The following is a 21,682-nucleotide window of genomic DNA, read 5'->3' as shown; positions in this document are numbered from 1 at the left end:
TCATAATGGTCGTCATTGCGACGATGATGTCAAAATGGTCGTCATTGCGACGATGATGTCAAAATGGTCGTCATGGCTATGGAGATGTCATAATGGTCGTCATGGCGACAGTGATGTCATAATGGTTGCCATGGCAACAATGTTGTCATAAAGGTCGTCATGGCGAAGGTGATGTCATAACGGTCGTCATGGCGATGATGATGTCATTATGGTCGTCATGGCAACGAAGATGTCATAATGGTCGTCATGGCAACGATGAAGTCATATTCGTCGTCACGGCAATGGTGATGTCATAATGCTCATCATGGCGACGGTGATGTCATAATAATTGCCATGGCAACAATGTTGTCATAATGGTCGTCATGGCGAAGGTGATGTCATATTGGTCGTCTTGGCGATGGTGATTTCATAATGGTCATCATGGTGGCCCTGATGTCATAATGGTCGTCATGACGATGGTGATGTCATAATGGTCGTCATGGCAACGATGATGTTACAATGGTCGTCATGGCGACGATGATGTCATAATGGTCATCATGGCGACAATGATGTCATAATGGTCGTCATGGCGACGGTGATTTTATAATGGTCGTCATGGCGACGATGATGTCATAATGGTCGTCATGGTGACGGTGATGTCATAATGGTCGTCATGGCCACGATGAGGTCATAATGGTCGTCATGGCGACGATGATGTCAAAATGGTCATCATGGCGACGATGATGTCATAATGGTCGTCATGGCGATGAAGATGTCAATATTGTGGTCATGGCTTTGGTGATGTCATAATGGTCATCATGGCAAAGGTGATGTCATAATGGTCAACATGGCGACGATGATGTCATAATGGTCGTCATGGCGGCAATTATGTCATAATGGTCGTCATGGCGACGGTGAGGTCATTATGGTCGTCATGGCGACGATGACGTAATAATGGTCGTCATGGCAACGATGATGTCATAATGGTCGACATGGCGACGATGATGTCATAATGGTCGTCATGGCGACGATGATGTCATAATGGTCATCATGGCGACGATGATGCCATAATGGTCGTCATGGCGACGATGATGTCATAATGGTCGTCATGGCGACGATGATGTCATAATGGTCGTCATGGCGACGATGATGTCATAATGGTCGTCATGGCGACGATGATGTCATAATGGTCGTCATGCCGACAAGGATGTCATTATGGTCATCATGCCCACGATTGTGTAATAATGGTCGTCATGGCGACTGTGATGTCATAATGGTCTTCATGGTGACAATGATGTCATAATGGTCGTCATGGCGACAGTGTTGTCATAATGGACGTCATGGCAACGATGATGTCATAATTGACGTCATGGAAATGGTGATGTCATAATGGTCTTCATGGCAAAGGTGATGTCATAATGGTCGTCATGGCGACGATGATGTCATAATGGTCGACATGGCGACGATGATGGCATAATGGTCGTCATGGTGACGATGATGTCATAATGGTCATCATGGCTGCGATGATGTCATAATGGTCGTCATGGCGACGATTATGTCAATATGGTCGTCATGGCCATGGTGATGTCATAAATGTAGTCATGGCTACGTTGACGTCATAATGGTTGCCATGGCAACAATGTTGTCATAATGGTCGTCATGGCGAAGGTGATGTCATAATGGTCGTCATGACGATGATGATGTCATTATGGTCGTCATGGCAACGATGATGTCATAATGGTCATCATAGCGACGATGATGTCATAATGGTCATCATGGCGATGATGATGTCATAATGGTCTTCATGGCAACGATGAAGTCATAATCGTCGTCACGTCAATGGTGATGTCATAATGCTCATCATGTCAAGGTGATGTCATAATGGTCGTCATGGCAAAGGTGATGTCATAATGGTCGTCATGGCGATGGGTATTTCATAATGGTCGTCATGGCGACGGTGATGTCATTATGGTCATTATGGCAATGATGAGGTCATAATGGTTGTCATGGCGACGATGATGTCATAATGGTCGTCATGGCGACGATGTCATAATGGTCGTCATGCCGACAAGGATGTCATTATGGTCATCATACCCACGATTGTGTCATAATGGTCGTCATGGCGACTGTGATGTCATAATGGTCTTCATGGTGACAATGATGTCATAATGGTCGTCATGGCGACAGTGTTGTTATAATGGTCGTTTTGGCAACGATGATGTCATAATTGACGTCATGGCAATGGTGATGTCATAATGGTTGACATGGCAACAATGTTGTCATAAAGGTCGTCATGGCGACGATGATGTCATAATGGTCGTCATGGCGACGATGATGTCATAATGGTATTCATGGCAACGATGATGTCATAATGGTCGTCATTGTAAAGATGATGTAAAAATGGTCGTCATGGCGATAATGATGTCATAATGGTCATCATGGTGACTGTGATGTCATAATGGTCATCAGGGCGACGATGATGTCATAATGGTTGTCATGGCGACGATTATGTCATAATGGTCATCATGGCAAAGGTGATGTCATAATGGTTGTCATGGCAATGGTGATGTCATAATGGTCTTCATGGCAAAGGTGATGTCATAATGGTCGTCATGGCAACGATGATGTCAATATGGTCGTCATGGCTTTGGTGATGTCATAATGGTCGTCATGGCGACGGTGATGTCATAATGGTCGTCATGGCAATGGTGATGTCAGAATGGTCGTCATGGCAAAGGTGATGTCAGAATGGTCATCATGGCGATGATGTCATAATGGTCGTCATGGCGACGATGATGTCATCATGGTCGTCATGGCGACAATGATGTCATAATGGTCGTCATGGCGACAATGATGTCATAATGGTCGTCATGGCGACGATGATGTCATTATGGTTGTCATGGCAACGATGACGTCATAATGGTCGTCATGGCGACGATGATGTCATAAGGGTCGTCATGGCGACGGTGATGTTATAATGGTCGTCATGGCGACGGTGATGTCATAATGGTCGTCATTGCAATGGTGATGTCAGAATGGTCGTCATGGCAAAGGTGATGTCATAATGGTCAACATGGCAACGATGATGTCATAATGGTCGTCATGGCGACAATGACGTTATAATGGCCGTCATGGCGATGATGATGTCATAATGGTCGTCATGGCGACGATGATGTCATAATGGTCGTCATGGCGACGATGATGTCATAATGGTCGTCATGCTGACGGTGTTGCCATAATGGTCGTCATGGCGACGATGATGTCATAATGGTCGTCATGGCGACGATGATGTCATAATGTTCGTCATGGCGGCGATGATGTAATGATGGTCGTCATGTCGACGATGATGTCATTATGGTCATCATGCCCACGATTATGTCATAATGGTCGTCATGGCGACTATGATGTCATAATGGTCTTCATGGTGACAATGATGTCATAATGGTCGTCATGGCGACGATGAGGTCATTATGGTCGTCATGGCGACGATGATGTCAAAATGGTCGTCATGGCGACGATGATGTCATAATGGTCGTCATGGCGACGATGATGTCATAATGGTCGTCATGGCGACGATGATGTCATAATGGTCGTCATGGCGACGATGATGTCAAAATGGTCGTCATGGCGACGATGATGTCTTAATGGTCGTCATGGCAACGATGATGTCATAATGGTCGACATGGAGACAATGATGGCATAATGGTCGTCATGGCAACGATGATGTCATAATGGTCATCATCGCAACGATGATGTCATAATGGTCGTCATGGCGACGATTATGTCAATATGGTCGTCATGGCTATGGTGATGTCATAATTGTAGTCATGGCGACGTTGATGTCATAATGGTCGTCATGGCAAAGTTGATGTCATATTGGTCGTCATGGCGACGATGATGTCATAATGGTCGTCATGGCGACGATGATTTCATAATGGTCGTCATGGCGACGATGATGTCATAATGGTCGTCATGGCGACGATGATGTCATAATGGTTGTCATGGCGACGATGATGTCAAAATGGTCGTCATGGCAACGATGATGTCATAATGGTTGACATGGCGACAATGATGGCATAATGGTCGTCATGGCGACGATGATGTCATAATGGTCATCATGGCAACGATGATGTCATAATGGTCGTCATGGCGACGATGATGTCATAATGGTCGTCATGGCGACAATGATGTCATGATGGTCGTCATGGCGATTATGATGTCATAATGGTCATCATGGCGACGATGATGTCAAAATGGTCGTCATGGCGACGATGATGTCATTATGGTCGTCATGGCGACGATGATGTCATTATGGTCGTCATGACGACGGTGATGTCATAATGGTCGTCAAGGTGATGATGATGTCAATATGGTCGTCATGGCTATGGTGATGTCATAATGGTCGTGATGGCGATGGTGATGGCATAATGGTTGCCATGGCAAATATGTTGTCATAATGGTCGTCATGGCGAAGGTGATGTCATAATGGTTGTCATGGCGATGATGATGTCATTATGGTCATCATGGCAACGATGATGTCATAATTGTCGTCATGGCAACCATGAAGTCATAATCATCATCACGGCAATGGTGATGTCATAATGCACATCATGGCGACCGTGTTGTCATAATAAATGCCATGGCAACAATGTTGTCATAATGGTCGTCATGGCGAAGGTGATGTCATAATGGAAGTCATGGCGACGGTGATTTCATAATGGCCGTCATGGCAAGGGTGATGTAATGTTGGTCGTCATGGCGACGATGATGTCACAATGGTCATCATGGCTTTGGTGATCTCATAATGGTCGTCATGGCTTTGGTGATGTCATAATGGTCGTCATGGCGACGGTGATGTCATAATGGTCGTCATGGCGACGGTAATGTCATAATGGTCGTCATGGCAATGGTGATGTCAGAATAGTCGTCATGGCAAAGGTGGTGTCAGAATGGTCATCATGGCGACGATGATGTCATAATGGTCGTCATGGCGACGATGATGTCATAATGGTCGTCATGGCGACAATGATGTCATAATGGTTGTCATGGCGACGATGATGTCATTATGGTCATCATGGCGACGATGACGTCATAATGGTCGTCATGGCGATGATGATGTCATTATGGCGATGATGACGTCATAATGGTCGTCATGGCGATGATGATGTCATAATGGTCGTCATGGCGACGATTATGTCATAATTGTCGTCATGGCGATGGTGTTGTCATAATGGTCATCATGACGAAGGTGATGTCATAATGGTCGTCATGGCAACGATGATGTCATAATGGTCGACATGTCGACGATGATGTCATAATAGTCGTCTTGGCGACGATGATGTCATAATGGTCGTCATGGCGATGATGATGTCATAATGGTCGTCATGGCGACGATTATGTCAATATGGTCGTCATTGCTATGGTCATGTCATAATTGTAGTCATGGCAACGATGAAGTCATAATCGTCGTCACGGCAATGGTGATGTCATAATGCTCATCATGGCGACTGTGATGTCATAATAATTGCCATGGCAACAATGTTATCATAATGATTGTCATGGCGACAATGATGTCATAATGGTCGTCATGGCGACGATGATGTCACAATGGTCGTCATGGCGACAATGATGTCAAAATGGTCGTAATGGCGACGATGATGTCATAATAGTCGTCATGACGACGGTGATGTCATAATGGTAGTCATGGCGAGATTATGTCATAATGGTTGTCATGGCAAAGGTGATGTCATAATGGTCATCATGGCGATGATGATGTCATAATGGTTGTCATGGCAATGTTGATGTCATAATGGTCGTCATGGCAAAGGTGATGTCATAATGGTCATCATGGCGATGATGATGTCATAATGGTCGTCATGGTGACGATGGTGTCATAATGGTCGTTATGGCAACGATGAGGTCATAATGGTCGTAATGGCGACGATGAGGTCAAAATGGTCGTCATGGCGACGATGATGTCTTAATGGTCGTCATGATGAAGGTGATGTCATAACGGTCTTCATGGCAACGATGATGTCATAATGGTCGACATGGCGACGATGATGTCATAATGGTCGTCATGGCAACGATGATGTCATAATGGTCGTCATGGCGACGATGATGTCAATATGGTCGTCATGGCGACGATTATGTCAATATGGTCGTCATGGCTATGGTGATGTCATATTTGTAGTCATGGCTACGGTGATGTCATAATGGTTGCCATGTCAACAATGTTGTCATAATGGTCGTCATGGCGATGATGATGTCATTATGGTCGTCATGGCAACAATGATGTCATAATGGTCGTCATAGCGACGATGATGTCATAATGGTCGTCATGGCAACGATGAAGTCATAATCGTCGTCACGGCAATGGTGATGTCATAATGCTCATCATGGCGAATGTGATGTCATAACAATTGCCATGGCAACAATGTTGTCATAATGGTCGTCATGGCGAAGGTGATTCAATATTGTCAGTCATGGCGAGGGTGATTTCATAATGGTCGTCATGGCGACGGTGATGTCATAATGGTCATCATGGCAACGATGAGGTCATAATTGTTGTCGTGGCGTCGATTATGTTATAATGGTCATCATGACAACGATGATGTCATAATGGTCGTCATGGCAACAATGACGTCATAATGGACGTCATGGCGACGATGATGTCATAATGGTCGTCATGGCGACAATGATGTCATAATGGTCGTCATGGCGACGATGATGTCATTATGGTCGTCATGGCGACGATGACGTCATAATGGTCGTCATGGCGACGATGATGTCATTATGGTCGTCATGGCGACGATGACGTCATAATGGTCGTCATGGCGACGATGATGTCATAATGGTCGTCATGGCGACGGTGATGTCATAATGGTCGTCATGGTGACGTTGATGTCATAATGGTCATCATGGCAATGGAGATGTCATAATGGTCGTCATGGCAATGGAGATGTCAGAATGGTCGTCATGGCAAAGGTGATGTCATAATGGTCAACATGGTGACGATCATGTCATAATGGTCGTCATGGCGACAATAATGTCATAATTGTCGTCATGGCGACGATGATGTCATTATGGTCGTCATGGCGATGATGACGTCATAATGGTCGTCATGGCGACGATGATGTCATTATGGCCGTCATGGCGACGATGATGTCATAATGTTCGTCATGGTGACGATGATGTCATAATGGTCATCATACTGACGGTGTTGCAATAATGGTCGTCATGGCGACGATGATGTCATAATGGTCGTCATGGTGACGATGATGCCATAATGGTCGTCATGGCGACGATGATGTCATAATGGTCGTCATGCCGACAATGATGTCACTATGGTCATGATGCCCACGATTATGTCATAATGGTCGTCATGGCGACTGTGATGTCATAATGATCTTCATGGTGACAATGATTTCATAATGGTCGTCATGGCGACGATGAGGTCACAATGGTCGTCATGGCGACGATGATGTCAAAATGGTCGTCATGGCGACGATGATGTTAAAATGGTCGTCATGACGACGGTGATGTCATAATGGTTGCCATGGCAACAATGTTGTCATAATGGTCGTCATGGCGAAGGTGATGTCATAATGGTCGTCGTGGCGAAGGTGATGTCATAATGGTCGTCATAGCGACGATGATGTCATAATGGTCATCATGGCGATGATGATGTCATAATGGTCGTCATGGCAACGATGAAGTCATAATCGTCGTCACGGCAATGGTGATGTCATAATGCTCATCATGGCAAGGGTGATGTCATAATGGTCGTCATGGCAAAGGTGATGTCATATTGGTCGTCATGGCGACGGTGATTTCATAATGGTCGTCATGGCGACGGTGATGTCATAATGGTCATCATGGCAATTATGAGGTCATAATGGTTGTCATGGCGACGATTATGTCATAATGGTCATCATGGCAACGATCATGTCATAATGGTTGTCATGGCAATGGTGATGTCATAATGGTCGTCATGGAAAAGGTGATGTCATAATGGTCGTCATGGCGACGATGATGTCAAAATGGTCGTCATGGCGACGATGATGTTATAATGGTCGTCAAGGTGATGATGATGTCAACATGGTCGTCATGGCTATGGTGATGTCATAATGGTCGTCATATCTACGATGATGTCATAAAGGTTGCCATGGCAACAATGTTGTCATAATGGTCTTCATGGCGAAGGTGATGTCATAATGGTTGTCATGGCGATGATGATGTCATTATGGTCGTCATGGCAACGATGATGTCATAATTGTCGTCATGGCAACGATGAATTTATAATTGTCATCACGGCAATGGTGATGTCATAATGCTCATCATGGCGACCGTGATGTCATAATAATTGCCATGGCAACAATGTTGTCATAATGGTCGTCATGGCGAAGGTGATGTCATAATGGTCGTCATGGCAATGGTGATGTCAGAATGGTCGTCATGGCAAAGGTGATGTCAGAATGGTCATCATGGCTACGATGATGTCATAATGGTCGTCATGGCGACGATGATGTCATAATGGTCGTCATGGCGACGATGATGTCATAATGGTCGTCATGGCGACGATGATGTCATTATGGTCGTCATGGCGACGATGATGTCATAATGGTCTTCATGGCGACGATGATGTCACAATGGTCGTCATGGCGACAATGATGTCAAAATGGTCATCATGGCGATGATGATGTCATAATGGTCGTCATGGTGACGATGGTGTCATAATGGTCGTTATGGCAACGATGAGGTCATAATGGTCGTAATGGCGACGATGAGGTCAAAATGGTCGTCATGGCGACGATGATGTCTTAATGGTCGTCATGATGAAGGTGATGTCATAACGGTCTTCATGGCAACGATGATGTCATAATGGTCGACATGGCGACGATGATGTCATAATGGTCGTCATGGCAACGATGATGTCATAATGGTCGTCATGGCGACGATGATGTCAATATGGTCGTCATGGCGACGATTATGTCAATATGGTCGTCATGGCTATGGTGATGTCATATTTGTAGTCATGGCTACGGTGATGTCATAATGGTTGCCATGTCAACAATGTTGTCATAATGGTCGTCATGGCGATGATGATGTCATTATGGTCGTCATGGCAACAATGATGTCATAATGGTCGTCATAGCGACGATGATGTCATAATGGTCGTCATGGCAACGATGAAGTCATAATCGTCGTCACGGCAATGGTGATGTCATAATGCTCATCATGGCGAATGTGATGTCATAACAATTGCCATGGCAACAATGTTGTCATAATGGTCGTCATGGCGAAGGTGATTCAATATTGTCAGTCATGGCGAGGGTGATTTCATAATGGTCGTCATGGCGACGGTGATGTCATAATGGTCATCATGGCAACGATGAGGTCATAATTGTTGTCGTGGCGTCGATTATGTTATAATGGTCATCATGACAACGATGATGTCATAATGGTCGTCATGGCAACAATGACGTCATAATGGACGTCATGGCGACGATGATGTCATAATGGTCGTCATGGCGACAATGATGTCATAATGGTCGTCATGGCGACGATGATGTCATTATGGTCGTCATGGCGACGATGACGTCATAATGGTCGTCATGGCGACGATGATGTCATAATGGTCGTCATGGCGACGGTGATGTCATAATGGTCGTCATGGTGACGTTGATGTCATAATGGTCATCATGGCAATGGAGATGTCATAATGGTCGTCATGGCAATTGAGATGTCAGAATGGTCGTCATGGCAAAGGTGATGTCATAATGGTCAACATGGTGACGATCATGTCATAATGGTCGTCATGGCGACAATAATGTCATAATTGTTGTCATGGCGACGATGATGTCATTATGGTCGTCATGGCGATGATAACGTCATAATGGTCGTCATGGCGACGATGATGTCATAATGGCCGTCATGGCGACGATGATGTCATAATGTTCGTCATGGCGACGATGATGTCATAATGGTCATCATACTGACGGTGTTGCAATAATGGTCGTCATGGCGACGATGATGTCATAATGGTCGTCATGGTGACGATGATGCCATAATGGTCGTCATGGCGACGATGATGTCATAATGGTCGTCATGCCGACAATGATGTCACTATGGTCATGATGCCCACGATTATGTCATAATGGTCGTCATGGCGACTGTGATGTCATAATGATCTTCATGGTGACAATGATGTCATAATGGTCGTCATGGCGACGATGAGGTCACAATGGTCGTCATGGCGACGATGATGTCAATATGGTCGTCATGGCGACGATGATGTTAAAATGGTCGTCATGACGACGGTGATGTCATAATGGTTGCCATGGCAACAATGTTGTCATAATGGTCGTCATGGCGAAGGTGATGTCATAATGGTCGTCGTGGCGAAGGTGATGTCATAATGGTCGTCATAGCGACGATGATGTCATAATGGTCATCATGGCGATGATGATGTCATAATGGTCGTCATGGCAACGATGAAGTCATAATCGTCGTCACGGCAATGGTGATGTCATAATGCTCATCATGGCAAGGGTGATGTCATAATGGTCGTCATGGCAAAGGTGATGTCATATTGGTCGTCATGGCGACGGTGATTTCATAATGGTCGTCATGGCGACGGTGATGTCATAATGGTCATCATGGCAATTATGAGGTCATAATGGTTGTCATGGCGACGATTATGTCATAATGGTCATCATGGCAACGATGATGTCATAATGGTTGTCATGGCAATGGTGATGTCATAATGGTCGTCATGGAAAAGGTGATGTCATAATGGTCGTCATGGCGACGATGATGTCAAAATGGTCGTCATGGCGACGATGATGTTATAATGGTCGTCAAGGTGATGATGATGTCAATATGGTCGTCATGGCTATGGTGATGTCATAATGGTCGTCATAGCGACGATGATGTCATAAAGGTTGCCATGGCAACAATGTTGTCATAATGGTCTTCATGGCGAAGGTGATGTCATAATGGTTGTCATGGCGATGATGATGTCATTATGGTCGTCATGGCAACGATGATGTCATAATTGTCGTCATGGCAACGATGAATTTATAATTGTCATCACGGCAATGGTGATGTCATAATGCTCATCATGGCGACCGTGATGTCATAATAATTGCCATGGCAACAATGTTGTCATAATGGTCGTCATGGCGAAGGTGATGTCATAATGGTCGTCATGGCAATGGTGATGTCAGAATGGTCGTCATGGCAAAGGTGATGTCAGAATGGTCATCATGGCTACGATGATGTCATAATGGTCGTCATGGCGACGATGATGTCATAATGGTCGTCACGGCGACGATGATGTCATAATGGTCGTCATGGCGACGATGATGTCATTATGGTCGTCATGGCGACGATGATGTCATAATGGTCTTCATGGCGACGATGATGTCAAAATGGTCGTCAAGGCGACGATGATGTCATAATGGTTGTCATGGCGACAATGATGTCATAATAATCGTCATCACGACGATGATGTCAATATGGTCGTCATGGCTATAGTGATGTCATAATGGCCGTCATGGCGACGGTGATGTCATAATGGTCGCCATGGCAATGGTGATGTCAGAATGGTCGTCATGGCAACGGTGATTTCATAAATGTCATCATGGCGACGATGATGTCATAATGGTCGTCATGGCGACGATGATGTCATAATGGTCGTCATGGCGACAATGATGTCATCATGGTCGTCATGGCGACGATTATGTCATTATGGTCGTCATGGCGACGATAACAACATAATGGTCGTCATGGCGACGATGATGTCATAATGGTCGTCATGGCGACGATGATGTCATACTGGTCGTCATGGCGACGGTGTTGCCATAATGGTCGTCATGGCGACGATGATGTCATAATGGTCATCATGGCGACGATGATGTCATAATGGTCGTCATGGCGACGATGATGTCATAATGGTTGTCATGCCGACGATGATGTCATTATAGTCATCATACCCACGATGATGTCATAATGGTCGTCATGGCGAATGTCATGTCATAATGGTCTTCATGGTGACAATGATGTCATAATGGTCGTCATGGCGACAGTGTTGTCATAATGGTCGTCATGGCAACGTTGATGTCATAATTGACGTCATGGCAATGGTGATGTCATAATGGTCGTCATGGCGACGGTAATCTCATTAATGGTTGCCATGGCAACAATGTTGTCATAAAGGTCGTCATGGCGACGATGATGTCATATTTGTGGTCATGGTGACGATGAGGTCATAATGGTCGTCATGGCGATGATGATGTCATAATGGTCGTCATGGTGACGATGATGTCTTAATGGTCGTCATGACGACGATGATGTCATTATGGTCATCATACCCACGATGATGTCATAATGGTCGTCATGGCGACGATGATGTCATAATGGTCGTCATGGCGACAATGATGTCATAATGGTCGTCATGGCGACGATGATGTCATTATGGTCGTCATGGCGACTATGATGTCATAATGGTGATCATGGCGACGGTGATGTCATAAAGGTCGTCATGACGACGGTGATGTCATAATGGTCGTCATGGCAACGGTGATGTCAGAATGGTCGTCATGGCAAAGGTGATGTCATAATGGTCAACATGGCGACGATGATGTCATAATGGTCGTCATGGCGGCAATGATGTCATAATGGTCGTCATGGCGACGGTGAGGTCATTATGATCGTCATGGCGACTATGACGTCATAATGGTCGTCATGGCGACGATGATGTCATAATGGTCGTCATGGCGACGATGATGTCATAATGGTCGTCATGGCGATGATGATGTCATAATGGTCGTCATGCCGACGATGATGTCACTATGGTCATCATGCCCACGATTATGTCATAATGGTCGTCATGGCGACTGTGATGTCATAATGATCTTCATGATTACAATGATGTCATAATGGTCGTCATGGCCACGATGAGGTCATAATGGTCGTCATGGCGACGATGATGTCAAAATGGTCGTCATGGCGACGATGATGTCAAAATGGTCGTCATGACGACGGTGATGTCATAATGGTCGTCATGGCAACGATGATGTCATAATGGTCGACATGGCGACAATGATGTCTTAATGGTCGTCATGGCGACGATGAAGTCATAATGGTCATCATGGCGACGATGATGTCATAATGGTCGTCATGGCCACGATTATGTCAATATGGTCGTCATGGCTATGGTGATGTCATAATCGTTGTCATGGCGACGATGATGTCAAAATGGTCGTCATGGCGACAATGATGTCATAATGGTCGTCATGGCGACGATGATGTCATTATGTTCGTCATGGCGACGATGACGTCATAATGGTCGTCATGGCGATGATGATGTCATAATGGTCGTCATGGCGACGATGATGTCATAATGGTCGTCATGGCAATGGTGATGTCAGATTGGTCGTCATGGCAGAGGTGATGTCATAATGGTCAACATGGCGACGATGATGTCATAATGGTCGTCATGGCGACGATGATGTCATAATGATCGTCATGGCGACAATGATGTAATAATGGACGTCATGGCTACGATGAGGTCATAATGGTCGTCATGGCACGATGATGTCAAAATGGTCATCATGGCGACGATGATGTCAATATGATCGTCATGGCGACGATTATGTCAATATGGTCGTCATGGCTATGGTGATGTCATAATTGTAGTCTTGGCGACGGTGATGTCATAATGGTTGCCATAATGGTCGTCATGGCGAAGGTGATGTCATAATGGTCGTCATGGCGATGATGATGTCATTATGGTCGTCATGGCAACGATGATGTCATAATGGTCGTCATAGCGATGATGATGTCATAATGGTATTCATGGCGACGATGCTGTCATAATGGTCGTCTCGGCGACGATGAGGTCATAATGGTCGTCATGGCGACGATGAAGTCAAAATGGTCATCATGGCGACAATGTTGTCATAATGGTCGTCATGGCGAAGGTGATGTCATAATGGTCGTCATAGCGACGATGATGTCATAATGGTCATCATGGCGATGATGATGTCATAATGGTCGTCATGGCAACGATGAAGTCATAATCGTCATCACGGCAATGGTGATGTCATAATGCTCATCATGGCGACGGTGATGTCATAATAATTGCCATGGCAACAATGTTGTCATAAAGGTCGTCATGGCGACAATGATGTCATAATGGTCGTCATGGCGACGATGATGTCATAATCGTCATCATGGCGACGATGATGTCATAATGGTTGTCATGGCAACGATAATGTCATAATGGTCGACATGACGACGGTGATGTCATAATGGTCGTCATGGCAAAGGTGATGTCATAATGGTCGTCATGGCGACGATGATGTCAAAATGGTCGTCATGGCGACAATGATGTCATAATGGTCATCATGGCGACGATGATGTCATTATGGTCGTCATGGCGACGATGACGTCATAATGGTTGTCATGGCGATGATGATGACATAATGGTCGTCATGGCGACAATGATGTCATAATGGTCGTCATGGCGACGGTGACGTCATAATGGTTGCCATGGCAAAAATGTTGTTATAAAGGTCGTCATGGCGACGATGATGTCATAATGGTCGTCATGGCGACGATGATGTCATAATGGTAGTCATGGCGACGGTGACGTCATAATGGTTGCCATGGCAAAAATGTTGTTATAAAGGTCGTCGTTTCGACGATGATGTCATAATGGTCGTCATGGCGACGATGATGTCATAATGGTAGTCATGGCAACGATGACGTCATAATGGTCGTCATGGCGATGATGATGTCATAATGGTCGTCATGGCGACGATGATGTCATAATGGTCGTCATGGCGAAGGTGATGTCATAATGGTCGTCATGGCAATGGTGATGTCAGAATGGTTGTCATGGCAGAGGTGATGTCATAATGGTCAACATGGCGACGATGATGTCATAATGATTGTCATGGCGAGGATGATGTCATAATGGTCGCCATGGCGACAATGATGTCATAATGGTCGTCATGGCGACGATGAGGTCATAATGGTCGTCATGGCGACGATGATGTCAAAATGTTCATCATGGCGACTATGATGTCTTAATGGTCGTCATGACGACGGTGATGTCATAATGGTCGTCATGGCAACGATGATGTCATAATCTTCGACATCGCGACGATGATGTCATAATGGTCGTCATGGCGACGATGAAGTCATAATGGTCATCATGGCGACGATGATGTCATAATGGTCGTCATGGCGACGATTATGTCAATATGGTCGTCATGGCTATGGTGATGTCATAATTGTAGTCATGGCGACGGTGATGTCATAATGGTTGCCATGGCAACAATGTTGTCATAATGGTCGTCATGGCGAAGGTGATGTCATAATGGTCGTCATGGCGATGATGATGTCATTATGGTCGTCATGGCAACGATGATGTCATAATGGTCGTCATAGCGACGATGATGTCATAATGGTAATCATGGCGATGATGATGTCATAATGGTCGTCATGGCGACGATGATGTCATAATGGTCGTCATGGCGACGATGTGGTCGTAATGGTCGTCATGGCGACGATGATGTCAAAATGGTCATCATGGCGACAATGTTGTCATAATGGTGGTCATGGCGAAGGTGATGTCATAATGGTCGTCATAGCGACAATGATGTCATAATGGTCATCATGGCCATGATGATGTCATAATGGTCGTCATGGCAACGATGAAGTCATAATCGTCATCACGGCAATGGTGATGTCATAATGCTCATCATGGCGACGGTGATGTCAGAATAATTGCCATGGCAACAATGTTGTCATAATGGTCGTCATGGCGAAGGTGATGTCATATTGGTCGTCATGGCGACGGTGACTTCATAATGGTCGTCATGGCGACGGTGATGTCATAATGGTTGCCATGGCAACAATGTTGTTATAATGGTCGTCATGGCGACGATGATGTCATAATGGTAGTCATGGCGACGATGATGTCATAATGGTAGTCATGGCGACGGTGACGTCATAATGGTTGCCATGGCAAAAATGTTGTTATAAAGGTCGTCATGGCGACGATGATGTCATAATGGTCGTCATGGCGACGATGATGTCATAATGGTAGTCATGGCAACGATGATGTCATAATGGTCGTCATGGCGACGGTGATGTCATAATGGTCATCATGGCGACGATGAGGTCATAGTTACATAGTTACATAATTACATAGTTACATAGTTTATAAGGCTGAAAAAAGACAAGCGTCCATCCAGTTCAGCTTATTTCTTGTGCACTGCATCTATTCCGCTATTCCTATACCATGCGGTATAGGCCAATTTACATCATTGAGGAAAAATTCACTTCCCGACACCAATCTGGCAGTCAGATTAAATCCCTGGATTAATTAACTAAGCAGTAATAAGATGTAATTTTATTGTTCTCAAGAAAGGCATCCAGGCCTCTCTTGAACTCATTAAGTGAGTTGGACATCACCACTTCCTCTCCCAGAGAGTTCCAGAGTCTCACGGCTCTGACCGTAAAGAATCCCCTTCTATGCTGGTGCAGGAACCTCCTTTCCTCCAGACGCATAGTGTGCCCCCTCGTCTTTGTCACCATCCTTGGTATAAACAGGTCATGTGAGAGATCTCTGTACTGCCCCCTGATGTATTTATACATGTTTATGAGGTCTCCCCTAAGCCTTCTCTTTTCCAATGTAAATAGGCCTAATTTTGACAACCTCTCTGGGTATTCTAGTCCCTCCATTCCCTTTATTACCTTAGTCGCCCTCCTTTGTACCCTCTCTAGCTCCAGTATGTCTTTCCTGAGCACCGGAGCCCAGAACTGTGCACAATATTCTAAGTGCGGCCTTACCAGCGCTTTATACAGAGGAAGAACAATGTTCTCATCATATGCTCCTATTCCTCTTCTGATGCATGCCATGACTCTATTTGCCTTCACAGCTGCTGCCTGACACTGGGCACTCCAATTTAATTTGCTATTAACTAAGACGCCCAGGTCCTTCTCCATGTCAGATTTCCCCAACGGTTTCCCATTTAATATGTATGGGTGACTGCTGTTTTTCTTTCCCATGTGCATGACCTTACATTTATCGGCATTGAACCCCATTTGCCATTTTTTGGCCCAACTCCCCAATTTATCTAAATCCTCCTGTAGCTGTGCCCTATCCTCATCTGTATTAACTACTTTACAAAGTTTAGTATCATCTGCAAATATTGCTATTTTACTATGCAACCCTTCCACTAGATCATTAATAAATATATTAAATAATATAGGGCCCAAGACAGACCCTTGAGGCACCCCGCTAGTAACCCTGACACACCCTGAGCTTACTCCATTGATAACCACCCTCTGCTTTCTATCACTCAGCCAGCTATTTACCCACTTGCACACATTATCCCCCAGACCAAGCATTCTCATTTTATATTCCAACCTTTTGTGTGGCACAGTATCAAACGCTTTGGAGAAGTCAAGGTATACAACATCCACTGACTTTCCCCGGTCCAGCTGTGAGCTCACCTCCTCGTAGAAGGCGATCAGGTTTGTTTGGCAGGAGCGATCCCTCATGAATCCATGTTGATATTGAGTTAGACAGTTATTATCATTAAGATATTCTACAATAGCATCTCTAAGAAATCCTTCAAACAATTTACCCACAACAGACGTTAAGCTTACTGGTCTATAGTTCCCAGGGTCACTTTTAGACCCCTTTTTGAATATTGGTACCACATTTGCTTGGCGCCAGTCTAGTGGGACAGTCCCTGTCCATAAAGAGTGCTTGAATATAAGATACAGTGGCCTGTCTATCACATTACTTAATTCTTTTAGTACCCGGGGGTGTATGTCATCTGGGCCTGGTGACTTGTCTATTTTGATATTATTTAGGCGTTTCTGAACTTCCTCCTGGGTTAGGTGGGTGATATTTAGCGGAGGGTTTACTTTATCACTCTGCATTTCCTCCGATAAATTGTTTTCTTTTGTGAAAACAGTGGAGAAGAAGCTATTGAGTAGGTTTGCTTTACCGTCATCGCCCTCTATGATTTTACCCAGGTTATTTTTCAATGGGCCAACGCCATCAGTTTTAATCCTTTTACTGTTTATATAGTTAAAGAACAGTTTGGGATTCGTTTTACTTTCCTTGGCAATTAGTCTCTCTGTCTCCTCTTTTGCTATTCTTATTTGTTTCTTACAGATTTTGTCTTTTTCCCTATAAGATATTAGCGCTTCCTCGCTGCCTTCTTGTTTAAGTTTACCGAAAGCCCTTTTTTTGTTTTTCATTGCCCTCTTGACTTCCTTATTTAGCCACATTGGCTTCCTCCTATTCCTCGCCCTTTTATTCCCATAAGGTATGTACCTTCTACAGTGACTATGTAGGACTGCTTTGAAAATTTCCCATTTTCTATCCGTGTTCCTATTACTGAAGATACTATCCCAGTCTATAAGGTGAAGGGCATCTCTTAGCTGATCAAACTTTGCCCTCCTGAAGTTCAGTGTTTTTGTGACTCCCTTGCTGGGCACCCTACTGAAGCACATGTGGAATTGTATAATGTTGTGGTCACTATTTCCCAGGTGCCCCCCGACCTGCACCTCAGTTATTCTGTCTGGCCTGTTAGTTAATATTAAGTCTAAAAGGGCCGTCCCTCTAGTTGGTTCCTGCACAAGTTGTGACAAATAATTGTCTTTGATAATTGACAGAAACCTGTTTCCTTTCTGAGATCTACAGCTTTCGGTTTCCCAGTCTATATCGGGGTAGTTGAAGTCCCCCATAATAATCACCTCGTTATTTTTTGCTACTTCGTCTATTTGTCTCATTAATAGACTTTCCGTGGCTTCTGCTATATTTGGTGGTTTATAACAGACTCCTATGATAATTTTGTTATTCTTTTTTGCCCCATGTATCTCCACCCATAAGGACTCGACCTCCTCATTTACCTCCCATACATCCTCCCGTATTGTAGGCTTTAGACACGTCTTTACATATAGACAGACTCCACCCCCTTTCCGATTTCTTCGATCCCTTCTAAACAGACTGTAACCCTGTAAGTTAACTGCCCAGTAGAGATGAGCGTTGTTCTACTCGAACTGTTCGCCAATCTCAAATTCAAGCTGTTTTGGGCGGTGTTCGAGCCGGTCGGCGAACACGAACAATTTGAGAAAAATTCGGCTGTTCGAGGTTATGTTCGATAACTGTTCGTGCACCAAAATCATAACTGGATTTTTTCTCAGTAATGATGAAAATTAATGTTAATCCGCAGTTTGAGTGTACAGCGGGGTGGGGGGAGGGGCAGGGGATGGATCTCTGCAGGAACAATGAAGATCTCCATTTTTTTTTCTCTTTCCCGCATTTGCAGTGGGGAGGTGCAATCTGTCAGCCTATCAGCAGCGCACACACGGAGCGAAGTGCTTTTTTTCACACAAGCAAGGGCATGTGTCATTGGCAGTGTATGTCACATGTCCTTGCCCTATAAGACCAAGCCATTTTCCCCGTCGCCACCATTTTCTCACTGCTGCAGCTGCGTGTTAGACGGCACCGCTGTTGCTGTGTGCGCTATACCTTGTTAATTTCAAGCCAATTTTCGCACAAATCTACAGATAGCTTGGGAGTAGGGAATAGTTGTGATTGCAGTCCTTTTAAGGACTAGGTTACAGCATTTCCTACGACTTTTATCAGGGAGGTCTGTGCTCTTAAATAGATAGGTTGTGGGAGTAAAGACTAATTGTAATTGGAGTCCTTTTCAGGACTAGGTTACATCAGTTCCTATCAGTTTTTGCCAGGCAGGTCTGTGCCAGTGCTGTGCAAGTTTTTTTCACAGCATTTGGCTGAATCTAGCAAAGCTAATCCTTTTTGGCCTATTGCAGAGTGTGTTAGTCAGTGGAGTAGCCTATCTGTGTTGCAAGATATACCACCTGTGTATAGAATACCAATTTTTTTACTGCACCTAGTGAAGTAAAATCTTTTGGGCATAGCATCATTCTATTAGTCCATCTATACTGACCTCCATCAGGTTGCAAACTGAATATAATTTTTTTCTGCATCTAGCTCTGAAAAAATATTTGGGCTTCTAGCAGTGTGTGGGACTTGGTCTATTAGTCCATCTATACTGACCTCCATCAGGTTGCAAATTAAAAATAATTTTTTTCTTCATTTAGCTCTGAAAAAATATTTGGGCTTCTAGCTGTGTGTGGGACTTGTTCTATTAGTCCTTCTATACTGACCTCCAGCAGGTTGCAAATTGAATATAATTTTTTTCTGCATCTAGCTCTGAAAAAATATTTGGGCTTCTAGCGGTGTGTGGGACTTGGTCTATTAGTCCATCTATACTGACCTCCATCAGGTTGCAAATTAAAAATATTTTTTTTCTGCATCTAGCTCTGAAAAAATATTTGGGCTTCTAGCAGTGTGTGGGACTTGGTCTATTAGTCCATCTATACTGACCTCCATCAGGTTGCAAATTAAAAATAATTTTTTTCTTCATTTAGCTCTGAAAAAATATTTGGGCTTCTAGCAGTGTGTGGGACTTGTTCTATTAGTCCTTCTATACTGACCTCCAGCAGGTTGCAAATTGAATATAATTTTTTTCTGCATCTAGCTCTGAAAAAATATTTGGGCTTCTAGCGGTGTGTGGGACTTGGTCTATTAGTCCATCTATACTGACCTCCATCAGGTTGCAAATTAAAAATAATTTTTTTCTGCATCTAGCTCTGAAAAAATATTTGGGCTTCTAGCAGTGTGTGGGACTTGGTCTATTAGTCCATCTATACTGACCTCCATCAGGTTGCAAATTAAAAATAATTTTTTTCTTCATTTAGCTCTGAAAAAATATTTGGGCTTCTAGCAGTGTGTGGGACTTGTTCTATTAGTCCTTCTATACTGACCTCCAGCAGGTTGCAAATTGAATATAATTTTTTTCTGCATCTAGCGCTGAAAAAATATTTGGGCTTCTAGCGGTGTGTGGGACTTGGTCTATTAGTCCATCTATACTGACCTCCATCAGGTTGCAAATTAAAAATAATTTTTTTCTGCATCTAGCTCTGAAAAAATATTTGGGCTTCTAGCAGTGTGTGGGACTTGGTCTATTAGTCCATCTATACTGACCTCCATCAGGTTGCAAACTGAATATATTTTTTTCTGCATCTACCTCTGAAAAAATATTCGGCTTCTAGCTGTGTGTGGGACTTGTTGTATTAGTCCATCTATACTGACCTCCATCAGGTTGCAAACTGAATATATTTTTTTCTGCATCTACCTCTGAAAACATATTGGGCTTCTAGCTGTGTGTGGGTCTTGTTCTATTAATCCATCTATACTGACCTCCATCAGGTTGCAAACTGAATATAATTTTTTTCTGCATCTAGCTCTGAAAAAATATTTGAGCTTCTAGCGGTGTGTGGGACTTGGTCTATTAGTCCATCTATACTGACCTCCATCAGGTTGCAAATTAAAAATATTTTTTTTCTGCATCTAGCTCTGAAAAAATATTTGGGCTTCTAGCAGTGTGTGGGACTTGTTCTATTAGTCCTTCTATACTGACCTCCAGCAGGTTGCAAATTGAATATAATTTTTTTCTGCATCTAGCTCTGAAAAAATATTTGGGCTTCTAGCGGTGTGTGGGACTTGGTCTATTAGTCCATCTATACTGACCTCCATCAGGTTGCAAATTAAAAATATTTTTTTTCTGCATCTAGC

Source organism: Phyllobates terribilis, unplaced genomic scaffold (genome assembly GCF_046119375.1).
Source record: "Phyllobates terribilis strain yellow unplaced genomic scaffold, ASM4611937v1 Scaffold_43__1_contigs__length_10536358, whole genome shotgun sequence".
Lineage (NCBI taxonomy): Eukaryota > Metazoa > Chordata > Amphibia > Anura > Dendrobatidae > Phyllobates > Phyllobates terribilis.
Note: the sequence above shows the minus strand (reverse complement) of the source record.